The sequence below is a fragment of the Suncus etruscus genome, chromosome 9 (genome assembly GCF_024139225.1).
Source record: "Suncus etruscus isolate mSunEtr1 chromosome 9, mSunEtr1.pri.cur, whole genome shotgun sequence".
NCBI classification, from domain to species: Eukaryota; Metazoa; Chordata; class Mammalia; order Eulipotyphla; family Soricidae; genus Suncus; species Suncus etruscus.
The window spans coordinates 48,217,350-48,243,161 of record NC_064856.1 but is presented as its reverse complement, the minus strand read 5'-3'; the positions used below and the strand labels follow the sequence as shown (position 1 = coordinate 48,243,161).

General features: G+C 42.6%; 1 protein-coding gene and 1 pseudogene across 1 annotated transcript in view; one reads left to right on the top strand and one right to left on the bottom strand.

The window, feature by feature from the left end:
- Positions 1-25,812, top strand: part of UVRAG (UV radiation resistance associated) — a 328,462-nt gene that overhangs the window by 5,091 nt on the left and 297,559 nt on the right. The gene's annotated exons all lie outside the window — the stretch shown is intronic.
- LOC126019243 (uncharacterized) lies at positions 11,389-11,489 on the bottom strand (annotated as a pseudogene).

Here is a 25,812-nt window from a genome sequence, read left to right as displayed (position 1 = left end):
CATTTGAAGAGTGACTTCCTTCACACCCTAAGATTTGAGTCTTGAAATGAAATATTATGTGGTGAAAGCATTTACTGTATCCTTAAAAGTTCCATTGAGAATATATCTTTACTCCCCAAGTATAATCTAATATAATTATATAATAAGTCTACATAGAGGCACGGCTGGGCTCAGACCACTCCACATGCCAGGATTTCTGGGTCTTTGACTGGTATGTTGGGGGCTCTGGGCAGGACAGCTAGCCACAGGTCCCCTGGGCTGAACTCCTAGTCCAGGGGGCCAAGATCCCCCCAAACCTGGTGGGTCTTCAGGGCCACGCCTGGTTAATCGGGCCCTGGGGGGAGGAGGGGGAGAAATCCCGCCCTATGCATCCCAAAACTGCAGAACTTCATATATTAAGAGTATTCCTATTGTTATGTTACGTTTTACGTATCCAGAATCTTTATTTTTTTTTTTTTTTTTTGGTTTTTGGGCCACACCCGGTAACGCTCAGGGGTTACTCCTGGCTATGCGCTCAGAAGTCGCTCCTGGCTTGGGGGACCATATGGGACGCCGGGGGATCGAACCGCGGTCCGTCTCCTAGGCTAGCGCAGATAAGGCAGGCACCTTACCTCCAGCGCCACCGCCCGGCCCCAAAGAATCTTTATTTTGTATCGTGCCCTTTCCCACATCCCTACAAAGCTCTTTTTTATTCCTTTACTCTCTATCCCCCCCAAACATCTCTAATCTACATTACTCTTTTTAATTAGTAGTGTACAAGCGTTATCACAGACCAAAGCCGTGCATTGTGTGTAACAACCCCAAACTGTTTCAAGATACATAAAATGGACACGTATTTCTTTAGAATATTTTGTTTTTTGGGGCCGGGCGGTGGCGCTGGAGGTAAGGTGCCTGCCTTGCCTGCGCTAGCCTAGGACGGACCGCGGTTCGATCCCCCGGCGTCCCATATGGTCCCCCAAGAAGCCAGGAGCAACTTCTGAGCGCATAGCCAGGAGTAACCCCTGAGCGTCACCGGGTGTGGCCCAAAAACCAAAAAAAAAAAAAAAAAAAAAGAATATTTTGTTTTTTTTCTCTGACAGCTATAATTCTTACTAAATGTTGTCTTATATAGTGATGATTCTAACCGCTTTTCTCCTTCTCTTTTTGAGCTGTTTAACAAGGAATCTTAGAGAAAGAGTCCTCCAGATTAATGCTTATGATTGAACCATAATTGTTCTTATCACCCCCTTATGGGCCAAGAACACCACGTGGCATTGCTCCTTTTTTGCATAGGCACATTAAAATGGGAAAATACTATACATATAAATAAGATCCTATCTAATAGAGATTGGTACAGACAAATCTTATAGTGCAAAGGGACCTTACACCCTGAACATTGACATAACGACCTGGCACAGACCTCAGAAGAAAGGGCATTTCCCTGAACCAGGGAAGCCATCCACAAAACATCCAGGCTGGTCTATAGCATCACCTGGAAGCAATCCTCTACCAAGGAAGACTCTACACTGCTCAGACATTGTCCTGCTCAAAAGAGACTTCCATTAACACTGAGAAGACTTAACAACAACGATTTGCTTACAGGACAGGGCTCCCTGCATTGCCCTTTGATTGTAAGGTGAAACCAGAGGACGCTCCACATCCTGACTTCAATGTTGGATATACAGATTCCAGGATCTTAAATACAGAAGCTTGATACCAACAACAGAGACTGTGTGAAAAATATAAGTGTGTTGGCACTACAGACAATGTCTTGGATTGGACGATCTAGCTTGCCTGGAGCCTAGAGTTGGTCTTGTGCCAGGAACCTTCAGGGATCGGGTCTTTTTGTATTTAGGCCAAGGTTATTTCTTTCCATGTCCCTCATATTTTGGTGGGCCTATGCAAACAACAATTGCCACTCTAACACCATTTTTGCTGTGCTCCTTTGACTCTAATCCTTAAAAAGAACCCAGTTAAGATTTGAGGTCAACTTAAGCTAATATGCATGAATATGGAAATGTAAAAAAAATGCTATGCCTGTAATGTTTAAGGAGTTATGTAAGTTTTATGGCTTTAGATTGCCTTGTGTGCTGTTAAGAAATATTATAGTGTGTTACAATCTTAATGTTCTTTGGATGAAATTTCAAAGTTGGGATATCAGCAAGGGGACTTCTGAGAATTATGTTATGTATTGTCCTTCCACTGTAACTTTACCTTGTCCTCTTTCTTTGCATCCTTGTTCTCATAATTAAAAATAAAAAAAATTAAAAAAAAAACAAAAAACATACTTTTTGTCTTTTGAGTCACATCCTGCAATGCTCAGGAGTTATTCTTTTTTTTTTTTTTTTGGGCCACACCCAGCGTTTCTCAGGGGTTACTCCTGGCTGTCTGCTCAGAAATAGCTCCTGGCAGGCACGGGGACCATATGAGACACCGGAATAGGGATCGGCTGCTTGCAAGGCAAACTGTGCTATCTCTCCAGGCCCTCAGGGGTTATTCTTGACTGCACTTAGGGATCACTCCTGATGAGTTTAGGGACCATAGGGATACTCCAGATCTAACCTGGGTCAGCTGTGTGCAAGGCAAATGCCCAACCTGCTATACTGTCCTTTGGCCCCAACAATATAAACATACTTAACTGAGTATGACCTAACCATATTTCTCTAGCATTCAGATTTGGAAGATTATTCAATGATTCTTTAGTGACTCTTCTTAGGGAGTGAAGTGTCACAGATTCTTTAAGCCTTTAGTAAATAAAGCAAGAGTCCAGGGATGTAGCTCATCAGTAGAACTTACTTGCATGTGTGACAGCCTGTGTTTGATCCTCAGCATTGCAAAGCAGAGTGTGATAAAGCTATATATGCTTTGAACCTCTCAGGCTCGGAGTAAGAGCTTGGTGAGCTGAGCACGTGCTTTGCGCTGCCAGAAGTGACCCCCAGACTAGGAGCTGGAATTGTGTCTGTGTCCTGCCAGAAACAAAAGGAGCTAATATGCATACATATATACACAGTTATGAGAAAAGTTTGGTTCCTTTGAGCTATGAACTGGAAGTCCTTTCATTAAATAGGTCTAATTAGTTTACCCCCCCCCCCCCCCCTCGCCTTTTTTTTTTTTTTTTTTTTTTTTGGTTTTTGGGCCACACCCGGCGGCGCTCAGTGGTTTCTCCTGGCTATCTGCTCAGAAATATAGCTCCTGGCAGGTAAGGGGAACGTATGGAATACTGGGATTCGAACCAACCACCTTAGGTCCTGGGTCAGCTGCTTGCGAGGCAAATGCTGCTGTGCTATTTCTCTGGCCCCTCCCCCCTGCCTTTTGTTTTGTTTTGGAGCCACACCCAGCAATGCTCTCAGGGGTTACTCCTGGTTCTAGGCTTAGGCTCAGGAATTTCTCCTGGCAGTGTTCAGGGGACCGAATGGATTGTGTGTCAAACCAGGGTCATCTGTGTGCAAGTCAAGAGCCCTACCCATTTTTGACAATTGTAAACAAAACCGAAGAAGCTTCAGAAAAAAATTATAACTTTTTTTTTTTTTTGGTTTTTTGGCCGTACCCAGTGACGTTCAGGGGTTACTCCTGTCTATGAGCTCAGAAATTGTGCCTGGCTTGGAGGACCATATGCAACGCCTGGGATGAGGGATGAACCAAGGTCCATCCTGGGTAAGCCGAGTGCAAGGCAAACTCCCTACCACTGCTTTATCTCTCTTGCCCCTAAAATTATCACTTTTTTGTTTTGTTTTGTTTTTGGCCACACCCGGTAACGCTCAGGGGTTACTCCTGGCTATTCGCTCAGAAGTCACTCCTGGCTTGGGGGACCATATGGGACACCGGGGGATTGAACCACCGTCTGTCCTATGCTAGCGCTGGCAAGGCAGACACCTTACCTCTAGCGCCACCACACCAGCCCCAAATTATCACTTTTTAAAAAAAAAACAACTTTTTTCTGAGTTTGGCACTGAACCCTTATACATGCAAGTCTCCACTACTGAGCTACACGATTACATTCTTGGATTAACACCTGGCCGTGTTCAGGGGTTACTCCTGGTTCTGCACTCAGAAATCGCTACTGGCAGGCTCGTGGGACCATAAGGGATGCAGGGAATAGAACCCAGGTCAGTCCTGGGTCACAAGCATGCAAGGCAAAACTCTCTACCTCTGTGCTATCACTCCAGCCCCAAACTTTTTGTTTTTGTTTTTGTTTTGTGCTGTGCCTGGTGGTGCTCAGGGCTTACTCCTGGCTCTGCTCTCAAGGATCACTCTTGGCAGGATTTGAGGGACTATATGGGGTGGTGTGTATTGAACCCAGATCAGTTGTTTGTTGGGCAAGCACCTATCTGCTATAGTATCTCTACAGCTCCTGGATCTGTAAAGTATATATATTTTAATATATACATGTTAAAACCATATATTAAATTATAAATACTATAAACATAGTTTAATATATTATATAAACATAATAATAAATATAAATGAATATACATACACATTAACTGTATCATATTAATTATATTAAGTCATATTATATTTGTATATTAAATTATGTATATAAATTATATATATATATGTATATGTTTTTTTTAACCACACCTGGCAGTACTTCCGAGTTACTCCTGGTTCACACTCAGGAATTAATGCCTACTGATGTGTGGGGAACCATATGGAATTCTGAGGACTAAATCTGAATCTGCTACATGCAAAGCAAGTGTCCTGTTCACTATACTATCTCTTTGCTATCACATAAGGTTTTTTTTTTTTTTTTGGTCACACCCAGTGACACTCAGAGGTTACTCCTGGCTATTGGATCAGAAATCCCTCCTGGCTTGGGGACCATCTGGGACATGGGGGAATCGAACCGTGGTCCATCTGACTGGTCTGTCCTGGGTCAGCTGTGTGCAAGGCAAACGCCTTACCGCTGTGCCACTGCTCTAGCCTCTGCTATCACAAATTTTTTTTTTTGGGCCAAATCCTGTGGTACTCAGAAATAGACATTCTGGCTTTGTTCTCAGAAATCACTCCTGGCAGTGTGTAGGGGACCATATGGGATTCCTGGGATCAAACCCAGATCAGTTGTGTGCAAGGCAGATGCCTTACCTGTTGTGCTATTGCTCCAACCCCACATAAATAAATTTTTTGGGGGCCATATCCGGTGGTGCTCAGGATTACTCCTGGCTTTGCACTCAGGATTCATTCCTGACAGTGCTCGGGACATAGGGGATGCTGTGGATCGAATCTGGGTCGGCCACATGCAATGCAAGCACCTACAAGGCAAGCACTCTACCCTCTATTCTGGCCCGACATAAATAATTTTTATATGATAAGGTATCACTAAAATTTTTTTTCTTCCTTTTTCTTCCTTTTTACTTTATTCCTGTGAAAATATTGTTTCCCTTTGAAAGGGGAAGATACATTCTTTTTTTTTTTTGGTTTTTGGGTCACACCCGGCAGTGCTCAGGGATTATTCCTGGCTCCAGGCTCAGAAATTGCTCCTGGCAGGCACAGGGGACCATATGGGGTGCCGGGATTTGAACCAATGGCCTCCTGCATGAAAGGCAAACGCCTTACCTCCATGCTATCTCTCTGGCCCCGGAAGATACATTCTTATTCTGTATTATTTTGTTTATTTATTTATTTATTTGGATTTTTGGCCACACCAGGTGACGCTTGGGTTACTTCTGGCTATGCGTTCAGAAATCGCTCCTGGCTTGGGGGGGACCATATGGGATGCTGGGGCTGGGGTGGGTGGGAATTGAACCACCGTCCGTCCTAGGCTAGCGCAAGCAAGGCAGATGCCTTATCATTTGCACCACTGCTCTGGCCCCTCAGTATTTATTTTAAGTTTTTTTTTTTAACAGGATCATAATGTTTAACTTTTGTGGCAGGAAATTCAGAAGTGAAATTAACTGGAAATGAGTAAGAGTAGAGTTGAAAGTAATAAATTGGGCCTGAGTATGTGTGAATTGAAAACAAATTTTTTTTTTTTTTTGGTTTTTTGGGCCACACCCATTTGATGCTCAGGGGTCACTAAGCGCTCAGAAATTGCCCCTGGCTTGGGGGGACCATATGGGACGCCCGGGGGAATCAAACCGGGGAATCAAACCGTAGTCCTTCCTTGGCTAGCCCTTGCAAGGCAGACACCTCGCCGGCCCCGAAAACAAATTTTTTTTTTGTTTTCAAATGTGTATTTTTGATCAACTGTATTTTCTTTTTTTTTTGGGTTTTTTTTTTTTTTTTTTTTGGTTTTTGGGTCACACCTGGCGGTGCTCAGGGGTTTTTGGGTTTTTGGGTTTTTGGGTCACACCTGGCTGTCTGCTCAGAAATAGCTCCTGGCAGGCACGGGGGACCATATGGGACACCGGGATTCGAACCAACCACCTTTGGTCCTGGATCGGCTGCTTGCAAGGCAAACACCGCTGTGCTATCTCTCCGGGCCCGATCAACTGTATTTTCACTCGTCAGACATGTTTCTACTAGAGAAGAGGAGAGAAAAAGCTATATCTTTTAATGCACTTTAGCACTTTAGTATGTAAATGAAAAATTAAAAGTGTTCTTGCTGAGGAACTGAAATAGTTTATATATATATATATTTTTTTTTTTTTTGTCCTTTTGTTTTTTGAGTCACCCGGCGGCGCTCAGGGGTTACTTCTGGCTCTGTGCTCATAAATTGCTCCTGTCATGCACGGGGGGACCATATGGGATGCCGGGATTCGAACCATCATCCGTCCTGAATCAGATGTGTGCAAGGCAAATGCCCTAATGCTGTGCTATCTCTCCAGCCCCTGAAATAGTTTAGATTTTAAAGTTTGTTTTAGATTTAGTAATAATAATGTGTAAGACAAAATTTGAAAATGCATTTTCTTCTTTTAACTAAATGGTTCCATTATATAGAGACTAATCATAAGTATCAGGCATTGAATTTGATGGTATTTACCATAGTTAAATTCTGAAAACCTTTATATACAAGCTGAAGAATTATTCCTAAAATGTTGTTTAGACAAAACTGCCTGCAACAGATTAGGTGTAATGCATGAAAAAAATACATGCTACTTTCTAATAACATTTTCACAACACATGGAGGATATAATTATTTTGTTTGTTTGTTTTTTGGACTTTACCTGAAGTCTTAAGGCTTTCCTCTTGGTTGTGTATTCAGAAATTACTCCTGGGTGAACCATGTGGGCTGCCAGGGATTGAATCTGGATTGGCGCTATCAAGGCAGGTACCCTACTGAATATACTATTGCTACAGCCCCCTGGAGAATATGCTTTATGAAAAACACTGTTTATATAAAAACATAGTGGGAAAAAAGAAGTCAGTGATAGGAGAGACAGTATAGAAAGCAAGATTTTTTTAATTTTATTTTTATTTATTTATTTATTTTTAAATTTAAACACCTTGATTACATACATGATTGTGTTTGGGTTTCAGTCATGTAAAGAACACCACCCATCACCAGTGCAACATTCCCATCACCAATGTCCCAAATCTCCCTCCTCCCCACCCGACCCCCGCCTGTACTCTAAACAGGCTCTCCATTTCCCTCATACATTCTCATTATTAGGACAGTTCAAAATGTACTTCTTTCTTTTTCTTTTTTTTTTTTTTTTTTAGTTTTTGGGTCACACCCGGCGGTGCTCAGGGGTTACTCCTGGCTGTCTGCTCAGAAATAGCTCCTGGCAGGCACGGGGGATCATATGGGACACCGGGATTCGAACCAACCACCTTTGGTCCTGAATCAGCTGCTTGCAAGGCAAACGCCGCTGTGCTATATCTCCGGGCCCAAAATGTAGTTATTTCTCTAACTAAACTCATCACTCTTTGTGGTGAGCTTCCTGAGGTGAGCTGGAACTTCCAGCTCTTTTTTCTTTTGTGTCTGAAAATTATTATTGCAAGATGTCTTTCATTTTTCTTAAAACCCATAGATGAGTGAGACCATTCTGCGTTTTTCTCTCTCTCTGACTTATTTCACTCAACATAATAGATTCCATGTACATCCATGTATAGGAAAATTTCATGACTTCATCTCTCCTGACAACTGCATAATATTCCACTGTGTATATGTACCACAGTTTCTTTAGCCATTCGTCTGTTGAAGGGCATCTTGGTTGTTTCCAGAGTCTTGCTATGGTAAATAGTGCTGCAATGAATATAGGTGTAAGGAAGGGGTTTTTGTATTGTATTTTTGTGTTCCTAGGGTATATTCCTAGGAGTGGTATAGCTGGATTGTATGGGGGCTCGATTTCCAGTTTTTGGAGGAATCTCCATATCGCTTTCCATAAAGGTTGAACTAGACGGCATTCCCACCAGCAGTGGATAAGAGTTCCTTTCTCTCTACATCCCCGCCAGCACTGTTTATTCTCATTCTTTGTGATGTGTGCCATTCTCTGTGGTGTGAGGTGGTATCTCATCATTGTTTTGATTTGCATCTCCCTGGTGATTAGTGATGTGGAGCATTTTTTCATGTGTCTTTTGGCCATTTGTATTTCTTTGTCAAAGTGTCTGTTCATTTCTTCTCCCCATTTTTGGATGGGATTAGATGTTTTTTTCTTGTAAAGTTCTGTCAGTGCCTTGTATATTTTGGAGATTAGCCCCTTATCTGATGGGTATTGGGTGAATAGTTTCTTCCACTCAGTGGGTGGCTCTTGTATCCTGGGCACTATTTCCTTTGAGGTGCAGAAGCTTCTCAGTTTAATATATTCCCATCTGTTAATCTCTGCTTTCACTTGCTTGGAGAGTGCAGTTTCCTCCTTGAAGATGCCTGTAGTCTCAATGTCCTGGAGTGTTTTGCCTATGTGTTGTTCTATATATCTTATGGTTTTGGGTCTGATATCGAGGTCTTTAATCCATTTGGATTTTACCTTCGTACATGATGTTAGCTGGGGGTCTAAGTTAATTTTTTTGCAAGTGGCTATCCAGTTGTGCCAACACCACTTGTTGAAGAGGCTTTCCCTGCTCCATTTAGGATTTCCTGTTCCTTTATTAAAAATTAGGTGATTGTATGTCTGGGGAACATTTTCTGAGTATTCAAGCCTATTCCACTGATCTGAGGGCCTGTCCTTATTCCAATACCATGCTGTTTTGATAACTATTGCTTTGTAGTAAAGTTTAAAGTTGGGGAAAGTAATTCCTCCCATATTCCTTTTCCCAATGATTAGAAAGCAAGATATTTTGCCTTGCATGCAATTTCTCCTGTTAAATCCCAGTACCACTTATGGTCCCCAGCTTCGCTAAGTAGATCCTTGAGCACAGGAGCCAGGAGTAAGTCCAGAAAACAGATGAGTGTGATTAAAAAAAAAAAGGTCTACTTTTCCACAGCCAAAAAATTCTCAGAAAAACTAGTTATTTTTTTTCCCCACAAATAAGGTAATACCTCGGTCCCTAAAAATCAGTTGAAAAAATTTATTATTATTATTTTTCGTCATAATTCAAACCCTTATTGCCCTAGCCTCTCATTCTACTTTACACATACTCACACAATACAGAAAGTAATTCACTTTCTGAATCACTGAAAGACAAGAATGATGAAGAACAAAATAAAGTTTCTTATCTCTTGTGTAATACAATTCAATAAGGGTCTTTCTTAAGCATCTGTTTTTTTTTTTTTTTTTTAAGCCTTAGTTCTCCTTTTTGCAAGAAGAATTGGTTTTTAGTTTAGTTTGGTTCTATTTTGGGGTTGTTTTTACATTCATTTGTCTTATCTCATTCTTTGGGTGGGGGTTTGGGCCACACCCAGTGATGCTGATGCTCAGGGGTTACTCCTGGCTATGTGCTCAGAAATCACTCCTGGCTTGGGGGACCATATGGGATAGCGGGAGATGGAACTGTGATCTGTCATAGGTTAGCGCTTACAAGGCAAATGCCCTATCGCTTGTGCCACCACTCTGGTCCCTGTCTTATCTCTTATTTATTATAGAACATTTGAAAATTTTGGTGTCATAATACAGATCCTTAATCCCTTTTTTGTTCAAAAATTTTTTTTTTTGGTCACACCCAGAGAGGCTGAGTGCTTTCACCACCTGGCTCTGTACCAGGAATCCTTCCTGATGGTGTTCAGGGGACCATATGGGATGCGTGGGGATCAGATGTGGGTTAACCCTATCCAAGGCAAACACTGTATCTGCTATACTCATGCTCTAGCTCTCTCCTCCCTTTTATAAGTAGACCTCCTATGATTCTGATGCTTTTATGGTTGGATGCAGATTTTGAATTCAGTTGGAATCCTGCAAGTGTGCTGTTGTGTTATCCTTAGGGAGAATACTCTGAAAACAATGTGACACCTGCTTTTCCCTCATTGGTGATAGTACTTTTAGTTTTCTGATATCAAAGTATTCACTGATTTCTTAATTTTAGAATTCTTTATGTGTATGTTTGTGTGCACTTGTGCAACCAGCAGCCTGTAGGGAATAATTTGAAGCTCTGTAGTGTGCTGTTTCTCCTCCTCATTCCTAGATTTCTTCTCCACTATTTATATTGTCTCAACCAATCTTGGCTGTAATTATGAGGAAACAGTAATTCCCCAGATTTTTTCTACTTTTGCTCGTCCTTTTTGTTTGTTTGTTTATTTTTTGGTCACACCGTCAATGCTCAGGGGTTACTCATGGCTCTGCGCTCAGAAATCACTCCTAGCTTGGGGGACCATATGGGATGCTGGGATTCAAACCACCATCCATTCTCGGTCCGCTGCATGCAAGGCAAATGCCCTACCACTGTGCTATCTCTCTGGCTCTTTGCCATTCATTTTAAATAGGAAGTAGATTTATTGATGGATGTGGTTTAGGTGGGGGTGACTTGAAGGTTCTCAGAAATCCAGGGTCTTGTTCAGGGATGTACTTGTCCACACATCAAGAATGAATTACCTTTCTTTGACCATGTCTTCAAATTAATCTGCATTAAACTTGGTATAATGCTGCTTCTTAGAAATGTAGAAATTCTGGAGACCTTGGAATTTGATTATGGCCCGAGAAGGGTCTTAGTCACATACTCCTTGTTTTGCAGCTTGGTGCAGATGGCTCTTCACTGTGCCCTGGAGCTTTTCAAAGCCCTGGATATTATCATACCTGTCTGGAGTTTAAGATTGGTGCAGTGGGAGCTAAGGCACTTCCTTGCACATAACTGACCCCAGCCAGTTATGGTACTCTATACTATATATGTTCCTGAGCATCTCCAGGAGCACTACCTAAAAATATATTCCTGTACCATAGAAATAATAGTGGGGCATCCTTCTGGCTCTGAATTCAGGGATCATTCCTAATGGACTTGGAGAACTACATGGCATGCAGGGAATTGAACCTGGGTCAGTTGTATGCAAGGCAAGTGCCCTACCTGCTGAATGACCTCTCTTGCCCTGAATAAAGTTTTTAGGCTTCTCACAAAAATCTTGGGACAGTTTGAAGGTAGATATGAATGGTTGTTGGAAAGAACTATGTCTAGTGTTCCTGAGGGCACTTCATATAAACAAAAAGCTGCAGACACTGCCATGGAGGCTGCTTTTGGTAGCCATTGTACCAACCTGGCTCCATGAGGAATCACATATGGAAGTGTTCAGGGGACCATGTGGGATGCCAGGGATTAATCCTGGGCTGGCCACTTGAAAGGCAAATTCTCTATCCACTGTGTTATTGCTCTGGCCTTGAGAATCCAAATCTTTTTTTTTGTTTTTTTGGGCCACACCCATTTGATGCTCAGGGGTTACTCCTGGCTAAGCGCTCAGAAATTGCCCCTGGCTTGGGGGACCATATGGGACGCCGGGGGATCGAAATGCGGTAACAATCTTTCCTTGGCTAGCGCTTGCAAGGCAGACACCTTACCTCTAGCCCACCTCGTCGGCCCCGGATCCAAATCTTAATACACCCTCCTTATTTACCAGTCTGCAGTGTACAGTAAACAAATTTGGAAGGATGTCATGAGAAACTGTTATAAGAAAATTGACTACTGGTTTCTAAATAAGGGGCTGAAGGGATAGGACAGCGGTAAGACGTTTGCCTTGCAAGCAGCTGATCCAGGATGGATGGTGATTTGAATCCTGGCATCCCATATAGTCCCCTGTGCCTGCCAGGAGCAATTTCTTTTTTTTTTTTGTTTTTTTTTTTTTTTGTTTTTTGGGCCACACCCATTTGATGCTCAGGGGTTACTCCTGGCTAAGCGCTCAGAAATTGGCCCTGGCTTGGGGGGACCATATGGGATGCCGGGGGATCAAACCGCGGTTGTGGTCCTTCCTTGGCTAGCGCTTGCAAGGCAGACATCTTACCTCTAGCGCCACCTCACCGGCCCCCCAGGAGCGATTTCTAAGCACAGCCAGGAGTAATCAACCCCTGACTGCCTCCGGGTGTGACCCAAAAACCAAAAAAAAAAAGTTTCTAAATAAAAGGAAGAGGCCTATGCTATGAGGCACACACAGATAGTCTTTTTATTTTCTCAACAAACATTTATTGAAAGTTATATGAGTACATAATAGCCATTTGAAATAAAAAGAAAGTTTTCATTCATAAGGCATATATATAGTTATTGAGAATACAGATAAGCATTGCTTGTGATAAAATATTAATGCTATGTATGAAATAAATTTAAATGTTATTATATACATAAGTATACTTACTGTCTTGTGTTGCTCAGTGAAATATCCTTTTGTTTGTTGGTTTTGGGGCCACACCTGGCAACCCTCTGGTTACTCCTGACTGCTCTCAGGAATTATACTTGACATTACTCAGGGGTTCATATGTGATGCTGGGTATCCAACCTGGGTTGACCACATGCAAGACAAGTGCCCTGCCTGCTTGTACTATCACGACACACTTGGCACAATGAAATATCTTATCAGGTATGTGGTTGGTATATTAGCTTATTTAATGGATACTTTATTGAATCCCTCCTTTGTATCAATCTGTGCTACATGTTGTGGATATAAAAAGGATTAAAACCTGATTTCAGTATTTAGAGGCAGTTCTTTTCTTCAGATGGGTATATACACAGTCAATATTATTTGATTATGGTAAGTGCTCAGTGATGACATTTGTACAAATATAGATATGCTACAGAATAGGGAAATGATCATCTCATTAGCTGTTTATGGCCTCTCATGAACTGCTAGTGGTGATCCCTGAGCACAGCCAGGTGTTACCCCCACCACAACTCCACAAAAAGAAATGTTGGAGCATGAAGAACCATTGGGTTTGTCAATTTTATCATAGTAATTTCTTTTTTTTTTTTTTTTTGGTTTTTGGGCCACACCCGGTAACGCTCAGGGGTTACTCCTGGCTATGTGCTCAGAAGTTGCTCCTGGCTTGGGGGACCATATGGGACACCGGGGGATCGAACCGCGGTCCGTCCAAGGCTAGCGCAGGCAAGGCAGGCACCTTACCTTTAGCGCCACCGCCCGGCCCCCATAATTTCTTTTCTTATTTAAATTTTTTTTATTTAAATACTGTGCCTGGGCTGGAGCAATAGCACTGTGGTAAGGTATTTGCCTTGCACACGGCCAATACAGGACTGACGGTGATTCGAATCCCATATGGTCCCCCAAGCTTGCCAGGAGCAACATCTGAGTGCAGAGCCAGGAGTAACTCCTGAGCACTGCCGGGTATGACCCAAACACCCCCCCCCCCTCAAAAAAAAATACTGTGGCTGGGGCCGGAGCGATGGCACAGCAGTAGGTACAGACCCGGTTGGATCCCCAGCATCCCATATGGTGCCCGTAGCCTGCCAGGATTGATTTCTGTGCACAGAGCCACCAAAGAAGAGAATAATAACACAACACTGTGGCTTACAAAACTGTTCTTAATGCAGTTGTTTTGGGCACTCGGTATTTCAGTACCAATCTCACCATTACTACAGTGCTTCTCAAATAGTGACCTCAGCAAACACTGTCATAACAAGCTAAGCCCCGTATTTATGTCTCTGTATGTCTCTGAAGCTGAGAGTTGCTGTGTCCTGCTTCAAACCCCGCTTTGAAAAGTTATGCATTGCAAAACGTCCTCATTGTAGCCATTAATCCAGACATCACCTCTGATTAAAAAATGAGCTCAAATTATTTTATATATTTTTTGTTTTGCAGGTTAAAGTTTTATTTTTGGCAGTGCTCAAAGGTTACTCCTGGCTCCAGGCTCAGAAATTGCTCCGGGCATGCTCGGGGGACCATATGGGATGCTGGGATTTGAACCATTGACCTTCTGCATGAAAGGCAAACACCCCATCTCCATGCTATCTTTCGGTCCCCGTTAAAGTTTTTTTGTTTTTTTGTTTTGTTTTGTTTTGGGGCCACACCCGGCGTTGCTCAGGGGTTACTCCTGGCTATCTGCTCAGAAATAGCTCCTGGCAGGCACGGGGACCATATGGGACACCGGGATTCGAACCAACCGCCTTTGGTCCTGGATCAGCTGCCTGCAAGGCAAACGCCGCTGTGCTATCTCTCCGGGCCCATTAAAGTTTTTTTTAATAAAGATATTATTTACAGTTGCGCGGGGGGCACGGAAAATGTTTTCTTCTTCCTCGGAGGGCATGACAGAAAATAATTGAGAGGCACTGCATTAGTGTGACATTCCCTCCACTATTGTCCTCAGTTTTTCATTTGCCCCCTTACCATGCACAAACATAATTTATTATATATTGCTTGTTACAACAAAATGGCTAATGCAATTATCTAAAAAATACATGAGTTTGGTTGAAGAGATAGCACAATGGTAGTATGTTTGCCTTGCACGCAGCTGATTCAGGATGGATTTTGGTTCAAATTCTGGCATCCCTTGTGATCCCCTGTGCCTGCCACGAGCAATTTCTGAGCACAGAGTCAGGAGTAACTCCTGAGCACCGCTGGGTGTGACCTCAAAATACACACACACACACACACACACACACACACACACACACACACACAGAAAATCAAACTCAAGTAAAAGAAAATTTGTGAAAATGGTTATATTTCGCAAAGGGGTTATTAAAGTTATTGTCTTAGTTTTCACAAATTTTCTTTTCTTTTTTTTTTTTTTTCACAAATTTTCTTTTACTAAATTTTGGGGGGCGGGCACACTCAATGCTGCTCAGGGTTTACTCCATCTGGGATGCTGGGGATTAAACCGGGGTTGGTCATCTGAAAGGCAAATGCTCTTCCCACTGTGCTATTGCTTATGCCCAGTTTTTGTTTTCATGATAATCTATTACTATTTAATTGTACCAAGCAATACTAGGTAAATTATTTATACCTGCCAACGCTTAAGAGAGATTAGGGAACTGGTGACAAGGGTGGAGGGAATGTTATACTGCTGTTGAGATTGGTGTGTTGGAATCTTGAAAGCCAGAAATAATTGTATTCCGAATAATTGAAATCCATGGTGTCTAAAATAAAATAAATTTAAGTTTACGTCTCATGTGAGCCTTCTATGCTACTTTTCTTTTTTTTTTTTTTTTGTTTTTGTTTTTGTTTTTGTTTTTGTGGTTTTTGGGTCACTCCCGGCAGTGCTCAGGGGTTACTCCTGGCTCCATGCTCAGAAATTGCTCCTGGCAGGCACGGGGGACCATATGGGACGCTGGGATTCGAACCGATGACCTCTTGCATGAAAGGCAAACGCCTTACCTCCATGCTATCTCTCCAGCCCCTCTATGCTACTTTTCCACCTAATTTGGTGTGCTCTTGTTGGACTGTCAATATTATGGAATTTGATGGTGTCACAGATCCAAAAGTACCAGGATCTTTACAACTGGGAAGATTCTCAGCCCTTCTCCCTTCGTAGGAGACCCCAGAGTTTCAGCAAGAAGACTGGTGTATCTGTGAGTTTCATCCAGTTGACTTGTCATCTCTTCTGAGATTAATTGTGTAGTTGTGAAATGGGGCCATTGTTTACATGGCAGTGGCTATGGAATGTGGGACTCATTTTCATTTTTGAGGTTGGGCTTTGGGTTCTTTTTGGTGCTTAGGAGATTATTCAGTGACAGGCATCGAACATACTGGACCTGTTGATTTGTCTCTCTGTACTTGCAAGTGCTTTTTTTTTTTTTTTTGGTGTTTGGGTCACACCTGGCGGTGCTCAGGAGTTTCTCCTGGCTCTATGTCAGAAATTGCTCCTGGCATGCTCAGGGGCATGGGATGCCGGATCCCACCGACCTTCTGCATGCAAGGCAAATGCCTTACCTCCATGCTATTTCTCCAGCCCCTGCAAGTGCTTCTTTTACTTCAACTGTGTTATTACTACATGTTGCCCTATTTACTTCTAGCAAGATTTATGTTATTTATTTTTTCCCACTCAGTACTTAAAATGTCCTTTAAAAATTACTCATGAGGGGCTGGAGAGATAGCATCTGCCTTTCATGCAAAAGGATGGTAGTTCAAATCCTGGCATCCCATATGGTCCCCTGAGCCTGCCAGTAGCGATTTCTGAGCATAGAGCCAGGAGTAACCCCTGAGCGCTGCTGGGTATAACTCCCCCCCCCCCCCAAAAAAAAGACTCATGAATGGGCCTGAGGAATAGCTCAACAAGCTGAGCACATACTAATTTTTTTTTTTGGGCGGAGGAGGCATACCCTGTGACACTCCTAGCTATGCACTCAGAAATTGCTCCTGGCTCTGGCTCGGGAAACCATATGGGACACTGGGAATTGAACCAGGTACGTCCTGGATCTGTCGAGTGCAAGGCAAATGCCCTATTGTTGTGCTGTCGTGTTGGCCCCTGAGCACATACTTTTTTTTTTTTTTTTTTTTTGGGTCACACCCGGCAGTGCTCAGGGGTTACTCCTGGCTCCATGCTCAGAAATTGCTCCTGGCAGGCAAGGGGGACCATATGGGATGCCGGGATTCGAACCGATGACCTTCTGCATGAAAGGCAAACGCCTTACCTCCATGCTATCTCTCCAGCCCCAAGCACATACTTTTTATGTGGACAGCCTGGGTTTGATCTTGGAGACCATGCTTGGTATACTACCAGGAACCCCTGCCCTGAAATCAGGTGTGGCCCTAAAACTAATCCAGATTAAACCACTATATGCACAACTGCTCTGGTTCTGTATTCAGAGCTTCCACCACTATCTTATTCTCTTTACTTTTTTTGTATGTACATAGAATTTAATTTTCCAGTCTTAAAGGGCTAGGCACATGTTTTGCATGCAGAAAGACCATATTCCCTGGTACTATCTGGTTCCCTGAGCACTGCCAGGAATAACCCTCAGGACAGAGCTGGAACTGTCCTCTGAGCACCACCAGCTGTAACCTCAAAACCAAAAGAAGCAGCAGAAATACTGAAAATGCAGCTTTCCACTTTCATTTTTTTTTTTTTTTTTGGGCCACACCCGGTAACACTCAGGGGTTACTCCTGGCTATGCGCTCAGAAGTTGCTCCTGGCTTGGGGGACCATATGGGACACCGGGGGATCGAACCGCGGTCCGTCCAAGGCTAGCGCTGGCAAGGCAGGCGCACCTTACCTTTAGCGCCACCGCCCGGCCCCTCCACTTTCATTCTTAACTTTTATAATAAGTTAGATTGGCAGATTAGGCAATTGTGGATAAAACTTCAGTGATTGATAACATCCAAGCCTCAAATAACATTTCATTCATATTCTTTTTATATTTCACAGATGGGGGAAAAATTTATGGTCAGTGCCATTTTCTCTATAGAATTTTCATATTCTCTCCTTAACTAAGAGGCATTTAAATTTTCTTCCACATTCCAGAAATGTACATGTTAGGTTGATTAGTATGTCTAAAAATTTCCAGTTTGAGTGTGTTTGTGTGTGCGTTTGTGTGTGTGAATGTGTGCACAATCTTTGTTTTTGTTCAGATTTCATTCTTGTAGTGTGAATCCTGAGCTGCTTGAATAGAGCATGGTTTCCAGAGACCATGGACTATAGTATAAGAGGGTCGGAAATTAAGTGAAAAATGCAAATTGTTATCTAATATTAGAAGTGTCTGTCTGGGCCTTTATTTAGAATCTGAGCAATGCTTTTTTGTGGCCAGAAATATGTAGTAAGAACTGAACTTCTGTTTCTGTCAATTAGTCTGTATATAGGATAATGTAACAATATTGGGGGAAACAGAAATAGCCTTGAGTACTATTTGACGTGCACTTTAATGCTTGCTTAAAGAATGTAAAATTTCAGAGAACACTTAAGTAATTCTCCCTCCCCCAACTGAAAGACAGCTGCCACTGGCACAGGCCCAAGGTGCAATCAAGGGGCAGAGAAGTTATTTTTTGAAAAGGGGTTGTAGTCAAAATAAGTTTGGGAATTTGAATTAGACTGAGATAAAGTTGCTTTTTCTTTCTTTTTTATTTTTTCCCCACCAAGCGGTGCTTAGTGGTTCTGTACTCAGGAATTACTCCTGTTGAACTTGGGGAATCACGGAGTGCCAGCTATCAAACGCCGATTGACTGCATGCAAGGCAAACACCTTAACTGTTGCATAAAAACCCTTAGATGGAGCTGGATGGAGGTGGATGGTGATGGATGGTGAGAGGTCTTTCTCCTCCAGCCCAGGACACGTGTCTCCAACCCTTCAGCCAGCGGGTCTGCAGCTTTCAGGGTAGTTGTGGGAAGAAAACTCACAAGCAGGCTTCTTCAGGAGATATCATCTTTATTCAACCCTGGCCAACATGTGTGGCCTAATATCTTAAACCTATTTAAGCATGCCCTCCTCAGCTTGCCCTCCGTCTTAGTTTTTTTCAGCCATCTCTCCTTCTGCTGCTTCCATCCTCCGTCAATCCTCTAATCCCCTCCTGGCCTTCCTGTCAAACCTTTTGACACCTCCCCAAGACACCTCCCAGAAATGGGCAGGTCTTTCTTGTAGGTAAGGTTACACAGGAAGAATGGGGGGTGGGGTAACACTTAACTACTGTACTATCTCTTTGGCCCCAAGGTTGCTTTTGCTTAAGGTCACTTGCTTAAGGTCGGTTTCTAGGACTCTAGGGAATAGGTGTTAAGTGAGGCCTTACTGTAATGTTGAGCTATGACTTATGATACCAACATTGTGCTCTAAAAGGCACCTTACAGTTACTTCATTTTATCTGCATTACAATTCTCTGAAGTAGTCACTGTTATCAGGTCCATTATAGAGGAGGCATCTGATTCTTTTAGAGAGGTCAAAAATATATTGTAAGTGAGCTATACACAGAGGGGAACAGTTTCACTAGCACTGGAGTGCGGGGGACAAAGGGGAGATATGGGACACATGCTGGGAAAAGGGGTGGAGGGAAGACAACCCTGGTGGTGGGAATGCCCTGATTCATTATCATTATGTACCTTAAATACTACTGTGAGAGATTTGTTATTCACTCTTTGGTCACAATAAAAATTATTATTAAAAAATATATATATAGTAAGTGAAATAGAATTGGCACTCAAACCTAACTACTAAGTTAATATCACAACATGAAAGCACTGTTTTTTATTTTTTGGCCACACCCGGTGTTGCTTAGGGGTTACTTCTGGCTCTTGCTCATAAATCACTCCTGGCAGGCTGGGGATGATGGGACCCAGATGGGATGCCGGGAATCAAACGTGGGTCTGTCTCAGGGAGGAGGCATGCAAGGCAGACACCCTACTCGCTATGCTATTGCTCCGGCCCCAAAAGCACTGTTTGTGGTAATGGGAATAAATAGCTGACAGCTGGCTTTCAATTGAGTTCCTTTCATTTATTTCAGGTTGATTTGGTTGAACTCAGCCTGCACACGAGAATTTCTTAAATTGCTTAGCCAGTATTCTATCTTATTGTCTCCCTTGCTTCTTAAATTGTGGGTCTTGAGTCCATATGGGATGGAGTAAAGGAATCTGAGGGTTGTGCAAGTACGGCAACAATAAAAATTAATTAAAAAATAAGCCATGAGGGGCCGGAGATATAGCACAGCGGTGTTTGCCCTGCAAGCAGCCGATGCAGGACCTAAGGTGGTTGGTTCGAATCCCGGTGTCCCATATGGTCCCCTGTGCCTTCCAGGAGCTATTTCTGAGTAGATAGCCAGAAGTAACCCCTGAGCACAGCCGGGTGTGGCCCAAAAACCAAAAAATAAAAAAATAAGCCATGAAATAATTCTGAGATGTTTCTGGCAGTGCTTGTTGGAAATGCATTTCTCAGAAGAAAAGAGGTTTGGAGTGGAAAAAGCCTAAGGAGCCTATTCTAGTATGCAGGCTGTTGTACTGAGTTATTATTCAAATGGTATTGGCTTTATATATTTATCCAACATTCCTCTTTGAACTGATTTTATAAATCTTCCCACGTTAAATAAAAAGTAAAAAAAAAAAGTTAAAACTTCTTGGTGAAAAAATGTAATTCTTTATATTTACCAAGCAATCCATGTTTACTGGCATTAGACTTCTTATTTGTGATTCCTGGTGTACCATGAGATATTTAAATAAGTGTATACTTTAGTATATTGGTTACAATGTGTAGGAGAGAATAGTTACTATGTTTGTGAAATGTGAAAGATAGAGTGGAATAATAGGAGGTGATATTGGGAAGTAGATTTGAGGCCTTTGGGTTTATTTATGAACTGTTGGTCATTTTCCCCAACTTTTTTTTTTTGTGTTTTTTATTTTTGTTTGTTTTTGGGCCACACCCGGCGTTGCTCAGGGGGTTACTCCTGGCTGTCTGCTCAGAAATAGCTCCTGGGGGCCCGGAGAGATAGCACAGTGGCGTTTGCCTTGCAAGCAGCCTATCCAGGACCAAAGGTGGTTGGTTCGAATCCCGGTGTCCCTTATGGTCCCCCGTGCCTGCCAGGAGCTATTTCTGAGTAGACAGCCAGGAGTAACCCCTGAGCATCGCCGGGTACGGCCCAAAAACCAATAAAAAAAAAAAAAAAAAGAAAAAAAAGAAATAGCTCCTGGCAGGCATGGGGGACCATATGGGACACCAGGATTCGAACCAACCACCTTTGGTCCTGGATCGGCTGCTTGCAAGGCAAACGCTGCTGTGCTATCTCTCCGGGCCCCATTTTCCCCAACTTTAAGCTGTAAAGGCAGTAGTCATTAAAACAGCATGATATTGAAATAAAGAAAGACCCTCAGATCAATGTAATAGACTTGAATTTTTGGAGATGAACCCATAGGTTATGAACAATTAATTTTTGATAAAGGAGCAGGAAATACAAAGTGGAACAAGGAAAGCCTCTTGAAGTATTGGGAAACTGGTCAATTACATCCAAATGAGTGAACTCAGAACTCTCCTTAACCATGCATAAAGGTCAAACCAAAGTAGATTAACCTTGATATCAGACCTGAAATCTTTAAGTACATGGAGGAAAACATAGGTAGAAAATTCCATGACATTGAGACTAAAGGCGTTTTAAGGATTAAATCTCACTGTTCAAGCAAGGGGAAGCAGAGATAAACAAATGGGACTATATTAAATGCAGATGCTTCTGCACCTCAAAAGAATTAGTGAGAAATACAAAGGCTACCCCGGAATGGGAGAAACTTTTTACCCAATACCCTTTAAATAAAGGGTTAATATTTAAGATATACAAGGAACTAATTAGACTTTACAAGAAAAAAAATATCAAAAAATGGGAGAAGAGGGTCCAGAGAGGTGGTGTAAGTGGTAAGGCATCTGCCTTGCACTCGCTAGCCTAGGACAGACCATGGTTTAATCCCTGGTGCCCCTATGGTCTCCCAAGCCAGGAGTGATTTCTGAGCACATAGCCAGGAGTAGCTCCTGAGTATCACTGGGTGTGGCCGGAAAAAATGGGAGAAGAAATGAACATTTTTTTAAAGAAGAAATAGAAGATGGCCAAAAGGCACATGAAAAAATGTTCCTCATCACTAATCATCAAGGAGATGCAAGCCAAGAACAACAATGAGATATCATCTCACACCACAGAAACTGGCACACACAACAAAAAACAAGAACAACCAGTGCTGGTGTAGATGTGGGGAGAAATGAATTCTCATTCACTGCTGGTAGGAATGCAAACTGGTCTAGCCTTTTTGGAAAAAACAATATGGATGTTCTTCAAAAATCTAGAAATTGATGGGGTTGGAGAGGTGGCATGGAGGTGGGCGTTTGCCTTGCATGCAGGACGGTGGTTCCAATCCCGCATCCCATATGGTCCCCTGAATGTGCCCAGAGCGATTTCTGAGCATAGAGCCAACAGTAACCCCTGAGTGCTGTTGGGTGTGATCCCCACCCCAAAGAAAGCTAGAAATTGAGCTTATGTTCCTCAAAAAGCTAGAAATTGAGCTTTCATAAAAACGCAGCAATACCACTCCTGGGGATATACCCTAGGAACACGAAAACACAATACAAAAATGTGCTCTGCACGCCTATATTCATCGCAGTGGCTACAGAAACTGGTATATCTACACAATGGAATACTGTGCAGCTGTTAGGAAAAATGAAGTCGTGAAATTTGCTTATACATGGATGGACATGGAACGTATCATGATGAGTGATATGAGTCAGAGGAAAAGAAATAAACATTAGAATGATCTCACTCATCTGTGGGATCTAAGGAAAAATAAAAGACAGTGTGGGGATGATATCCAGAGACAACAGATGATTAGGAGGACCAGTCTATGGTAGGAAGTTTTCCATAAAGAGCTGAGAGTTGAATTAGAGTAGAGAAGGGTCTGATACAAAAGAGACATTCATAGCACCCCTTCATTTGCAATAGTGCAAATCACATGTCAAAAAAGAAGAGAGGCTGGAGTGATAGCACAGCGGCAGGTCCTTTTCCTTGCACACAGCTAATCCTGGACAGAAGTGGGTTCAATCCTCAGCATCCCATGTGATTCCCCCACGCCTGCCAGAAGTGATTTATTTATTTATTTATTTTTTTTTTTGGTTTTTGGGTCACACCCGGCAGTGCTCAGGGGTTTTTCCTGGCTCCGTGCTCAGAAATCGCTCCTGGCAGGCACGGGGGACCATATGGGACACCGGGATTCGAACCAATGACCTTCTGCATGAAAGGTAAACGCCTTACCTCCATGCTATCTCTCCGGCCCCAGAAGTGATTTATTTTATCTTTTTTTTTTGTTTGTTTGTTTTTGGGCCACAGCTGGTGACGCTCAGGGGTTACTCCTAGCTATGGGATCAGAAATCACTCTTTGCTTGGGGGACCATATGGGACGCTGGGGATCCAATCTCGGCCTGTGCTAGGTTAGCCTGTGCAAGGCAAATGCCCTGCCACTTGCGCCACTGATCTGGCCTTGTCAGTTGCCTCTTTTTTCCTCACTTTTTGATCTCTCCTGACTCATGAAAAGTGCTGAAAGAAAAAAAAGTTTTCAGATGATCCTAGTGGCATCAGGAGAAACTATAAGGGTTACAGCAATCCTTGAAACTGCATGAACACTGCCTAGTCCCTCAAACATTGCTGGACACAATCACCAAGCAAACACAACAGGCCCTGAGCACCATCATGTGTGGGCCACCTCAACACCACCACCACCACCAAAAAAAAAAAAAAAAAAAAAAAAAACCCACAAAAAACTAGAGATTAGTACTATGACCAAAATTAGATGGTGCCAACAAATAATTTTACGGATTTAATTTTTTTTTTGTGTTTTTTTTGGGTCACACCTGGCAGTGCTCAGGGGTTACTCCTAGCTCCATGCTCAGAAATTGCTCCTGGCAGGCATGGGGATCATATGGGACACCGGGATTCGAACCGATGACCTTCTGCATGAAAGGCAAATGCCTTACCTCCATGCTATCTCTCCAGCCCCAATTTTACAGATTTAAATAAACACTCACTAAACCTAATCTTTTATGAAACACTTTATAGCTTCCTAGCAGAGAGCTTTTGCTGGTGCAAATTACAAGACCTTTGAACTGAAGCTTTTTTTCTGTCATTTATTCTACTCTGATTTAGGTTCAAAATCAATCCTAGAGGACCATAAAGAGTAAAGGAATTAAGTCACTGGCCTTGCATGTAGTAAATACAGTTAGATCCTTAGCATGTGGTCCCCCCTAGCATATCCAAGAGTAAACCCTAAGTATCAATAGGTGTGGACACCCCCCCCAAAAAAAACCTGTCCCAGAATTGAGGTAATTTGGATAATTAATGGGTATTATTAACTATAATTTTATGGTATATTAATAGTATCAATAAGTTTCTCCACAGAAAGTGACAAAATACATATCTGAACTGTTTGTATTTTAATTTTTTGGTTCTTAAAATTTTATTGACAACAATTTCATAATTATTCTAGAGAAAATTTCAAATTTTCTGAACTTAAAGTATTTTAAATTCTGTTCATTGGCAAAATATCCCTCAACACAAAATAGGTCATTACAAATGTCACATTTACATTTCGCTTCATTTTAACATTTTTTTTTTTTTTTTTGGTTTTTGGGTCACACGTGGCAGCGCTCAGGAGTTACTCCTGGCTCTATGCTCAGAAATCGCCCCTGGCAGGCACAGGGGACCATATGGGATGCCGGGATTCGAACCACCATCCTTCTGCATGCAAGGCAAACACACTACCTTCATGCTATCTCTCCGGCCCCCTCATTTTAACATTTTTGCAAAAAAAGTTTAACTTACAACTTATTATTTCTGCCTCACATGGATAAAATAAATTTGTATTTAAATTAATTTTTTTGTTTGTTTTTGGGCCACACCCGGTGATGCTCAGGGGTTGGCTGTGTGCTCAGAAATCGTTCCTGGCTTGAGGGATCATATGGGATACCAGGGGATCGAATTGTGGTCCATCCTGGGTCAGTCGCAAGGCAAACACCCTATGGCTGTTCTGTCACTCCAGCTACCACTGCCCCAGTCTTTAAATTAAACTAATGAACATAGCTTAAGTATATTGTCGAGATGCTGGGAGCCTGTCAAGTCATATGGCAATAGCATAATATTCTAAGTAACATAAATGGAGCCAAATCATTTTGGTTATTTTTAGTCAGCAATTTAAGTAGTTAAAATAAAATGTGGACTGAGAGCTAGAACAGTGGGTAGGGTGTTTGCCTTTTTTTTTTTTTTTTGGGCCACACCCGGTGATGCTCAGGGGTTACTCCTGGCTATGTGCTCAGAAGTCGCTCCTGGCTTGGGGGACCATATGGGACGCCGGGGGATCGAACCGCGGTCCGTCCTAGGCTAGCGCAGGTAAGGCAGGCACCTTAACTCTAGCACCACCGCCCGGCCCCAGGGTGTTTGCCTACAAGGCCAACCTGGGTTCGATCCCTTACATCCCATATATTCCCCAAAGCCTGCCAGGAGTGATTTCTAAGTGCAGGGCAAGAGTAATCCCTGAGTGCCTCTGTGTGTGGTGAAAAAACCAACCAACCACCACCACCACCACCACCACCACCACCACCAATAACAACAAAAAAGTAGTCAAAATGTAAAGCTTGTGGTTGCTGTCCAAATCACCCCTGTAAATAAACCACACACTATTTCTAACTCAGGGTGAGTTGGTCTGAAACAGGAGTTGCATGAAATATTCCAAACCAAGCTGAGGGTGAAACATGTGCTGCCTGGCAATCTTTTAGCTTGAATTGAGAGAGAGCTGACTGCCAGAACTGTTTTTATTGAGTACCAAAAACTACCCCCAGGTGGAGGAGTAAGGACCAGAGTTAGGACAGATAATTCAGGCTATCTGGGGCCATTCCCACCCAGGTTTGCTTGAGACATGTAAGATCTCTGTTTTGGGGTAGAACCAAGTTTTAAGCAGATTTAAACCGATACAAAGATTTAAACAGATACAAAAGTTTTAAACAGATACAAAGGAACCAGGGATGATCTTTGTTTTGGGTAAAACAAGGTATAATCTAACAAACCCCATAGTACATGATACATTGTTAGATGATACAGTGTTAGAAATTGTTTGCAGGGGCCAGAGAGATAGCATAGGGATAGATAGCATAGAGGTAGAGCATTTGCCTTGCATGTGATCGACCTGGGAGGGACCCAGTTAGATTCCTGGTCTCCCAGCCT